This window comes from Phoenix dactylifera, chromosome 1 (assembly GCF_051530095.1).
Source record: "Phoenix dactylifera cultivar Ajwa chromosome 1, Ajwa_hap1_PhDact_Kaust_v1.1, whole genome shotgun sequence".
Classification (NCBI taxonomy): Eukaryota; Viridiplantae; Streptophyta; class Magnoliopsida; order Arecales; family Arecaceae; genus Phoenix; species Phoenix dactylifera.
The window spans coordinates 29,150,956-29,154,891 of NC_143190.1; positions in this window are offsets into that span (position 1 = coordinate 29,150,956).

A 3,936-nucleotide genomic window follows, 5' to 3' on the forward strand; every position below is an offset into this window, starting at 1 on the left:
CTTTTGGAACCCAAACCTTTTTAATTTTCCTTTTAGCTTTTCCTTTCTTATGGTCACACATATTAGCTTTATGTCCTACTTTTCCATAGCAAAAACAGGTTATATTCTTAGTTTTACTTTTCCCTACTTTCACAAAAAATTACTAAGGAGCTTTTGCTTATTCTTAGGTTTATACCCTAAATCGGCTCTATTAAACACAGCTCGTTGATTGTTATCATTTCCAATTTTTCAGAACTATATGTAAACTTTTCAACCAAAGGTTTGTATTTTTCAAGTTCTTTTGTTAGCTTTTGTTTTTCTGTTTTTAGAATGTTTAAGTCTTTTGTGAGATTATCTCTTATTGTTTGTTTATCGTTTTTAAGTTCTGAAATTTCCTTAGTCAGTTTTTCATTATCCTTAATTAAGGTATTAGTTTTTTGAATCAACAATTGATTGCTTGTTTTAAGTTCTAAATTTTCTTTAATGATAAAATCCTTATCCTTAATTAATTTATCGCATTTATGGAAGTGAGATTGATTGGTTAGTTTTAGCTCTTTATTTTTAAGATTTATAGTCTTATATTCATCCATTAATTCATTAAATGCATCATACAATTCATCAAAGGTAAAATCTAAATGCGTTTCAGATGTTACCTCATTTTCAATTGCCATGAAGCAGAAGTTGGCCTTTTCCTCTTGTTCCTCATCTGATGATGATGATGATGAATCGGAATCCGACAAAGTGGAGACGAGGACTTTCTTTTTCTTATGTTTGCTGGCCTTCTTAAGCAAGGGACAGTCAACTCTGAAATGTCCCGGCTTCTTGCATTCATAGCATCCGATTCCTTCATTTTCCCTTTCCTTACTTTTATCCTTGTTGTAGGAACTTAAGGGACCTCTCCTCTGATGAAAGGACTTCTTTCGGTTGATGAATTTTCTGAACTTTCGCACGAGAAGAGCCTCATCATCATCTCCCTCATTATCTTTTTCTTCGCTGCTGCTACTGCAAGATAAATCCTTGTTAGACAAAGTAGATTTGAGGGCTATTACCTTTTTCTTATGCGAGGATTCTTCTTCGCTGTGTTGTTTCATTGTGAGCTCGTGTGTCATCAGTGATCCAAGAAGCTCTTCAAGCGGAAGTTTGCTCAAGTCCTTGGCTTCTTGGATTGCCGTTACCTTGGCCTCCCATGACCTTGGCAAACATCGAAGAATCTTTCTGACAAGGTCACTGTTAGTATAGTTTTTGCCAAGGCTTTTTAGGCCATTGACAATATCAGTAAATCTAGTGAACATGCAAGTGATAGTTTCATTAGATTCCATCTTAAATAGTTCATATTTATGAACTAGTATGTTTATTTTAGATTCTTTTACTTGATTCGTGCCCTCGTGGGTCACTTCAAGTCTATCCCATATCGCTTTTGCAGAATTGCAAGTAGAGACTCTATTGAATTCATTATGGTCTAAGGCACAATAAAGCACATTCATTGCTTTGGTATTTAGTTGTGCCTTCCTAATATCATTGTCATCCCAATCTTTTTTAAGTTTGGGTATAGTAACACCCTCTACAAAAATTGATGGGATGTATGGTCCATTAAGTATGGTGGTCCAAATCTCATAGTCTTGAGCTTGGATAAATATCCTCATCCTAGCCTTTCAATAGGAGTAGTCGGTTCCATTGAAGAATGGAGGTCTATGGGTGGACTGCCCCTCAATGTGAGAAGATCCAAATGGGGTTGTCATTTTGATCTTTTACTCTTTTGGTAGAAGAGTTCCTGCTCTGATACCACTTGTTGCCCAAGAAGACAACCCAAGAGGGGGGGTGAATTGGGTTTTAAGTAATAATTGCAAATTAAAACTTAATGAGTAACTAATTAAACCTTATTGCAAGTGGATTAATTAGTTTACTATATGCAGTGGATGAAGAGAATGGGAGAGACAATTAAGCAATCACAAACACAAGAGATTTTATAGTGGTTCGGAGCTAACCCTTGCTCCTACGTCCACTCCCCAAGCTTCACTTGGAAGTTCACTATAATTCCTCGGATTACAGCCAGTTGTTTTACAAGTTCACAACCCAACTTGTTGTTTTACGAGATCACAACGAACTCGGTCGGTTTTCACAGGCTCACCGACTAGAACCACCCGATTGTTTTTCCGGGATCACAATCGAACCCTTACACGTTGGTTTTACCCTCGGCTCACCAACCAACCTCTACACCCGTGATTCAATCCCCTGATTGAATCAAGTAACAAGAAAACAGTTTGTAAAGAGTACAGGAATAGCTTCTTGAAAAGCAAATATAAACAATATAACTAAAGAAGAGTTAGAAGCCCTCAAACAGATTTTTAGATTTGAGGAAAGAGGCTTCTCGAACTCTGCAATCTCCTCGTGAGTGGGAAGAAGATTTGCTGTCAGATGAGGAGCCTTGAATGCGAGGAAGACGTTGGGAGGATGGACTTCAATGCACTTCTTCCTTCTTTCTCTTGTATTTACTCTAGAGAGGCTTTGGTAGGTGGAAATCCCTTTTTCTTTGAATGGAGTCTCTCTTTCTTTTTCTATTACTGTTCACTCTGGCTATTTAAGCCATCCCCAACGAAAACTAGCCGTTAGACACACATTTATGGCCGTTCTGCACACTCTGCAACTCCTGACAAAGTGTCCGTTGGGATTGGAGTCGACTCGCTCGATCTGGAGTCGACTCGGCTGTTGCTAGAGTCGACTCATGCTTTACTGGAGTCGACTCGCCCACTGTTCAAAATTTGAAATAGAGTGCTGTCCCGTACTGGAGTCGACTCGGCCAAATGTGGAGTCGACTCGGCAATGTTCGGAGATGACTCGGCCCTCCGGAGACGACTCGTTCTCAGGGTTCCAGAGATCTGTTTTTCTTCATTTCTTTCTCGAGTTGACTCGGATCATTTTGGAGTCGACTCGGCTCTTAGAGTTCGAAAACTGATCCTCTGTGTTTGGAGTTGAACTGCCTCTGAGTCGACTTGGATTTTGTTGGGGTCGACTCGGCTGACTTGGGAGTCGACTCGTGAGTACTTGGAGTCGGCTCGGCTCTCAGGATCCGAAAACTGTTTCTCTGTATTTTGAAGGTGAACTGCCTCGGAGTCGACTCAGACTTTGCTGGAGTCGACTCGGCTCTCAGACACCGAAGTTGGCTCTTTGACTTTGTCTTGCATTCCTCTGAGAGTCGACTCTTGCTTCCTTAGGAGTCGACTCGCCAACCGTTGGAGTCGACTCGAGTTCTTCTGGAGTCGACTCAGTTCTCAGAATCCAAAACAACTTCTCTGTCTTTCTGTCTGTTACTCCTTGGAGTCGACTCGGAACTATCAGGGGTCGACTCGGCAAGCATCGGAGTCGACTCTAATTCTTCAGGAGTCGACTCGGTGACAGGGTCTGAGATTTATCTTTCTGTCTTGCTGTCTGTTCTCAGTCGGAGTCGACTCGTAATGTGCCGGAGTCGACTCGAGCTTGTGCCAGTGCTTCTGATACACTTGGAGTCGACTCGTAATCTTCCGGAGTCGACTCGAGCTTCAGACTTTGGTTCAAATTGATTTCCATACTTAGCCAAAATGTATTGAACCAAAGCTAGAGACACTTAAACATAAATTCACAAATATTTGGCTGAAACACTAGATTGAATTCATTAGTACAAGATACACTCAAATGCTTTAAGCTCATCAAAATCAAATAGGGTTATAATCAATCACTCCACACATAGGATCTCTCCTTATCTATCAAGGTCGATAGGTTCCTTGTAGATGCATACCCTACTCCTACAGTGAACCTACTGCAGCCAATCTACACTGTATGGACCTATATGGTTAGAGACCATGTATTTGTGCAGTCAAACTACAATAACCTCACTGTGAGTAGCCGAAGCATCGCAGGTCAAAGGACCAGTCACACTACTACAACATCAAGCAAGTCACTGATGAGTAGATAGACATCCAA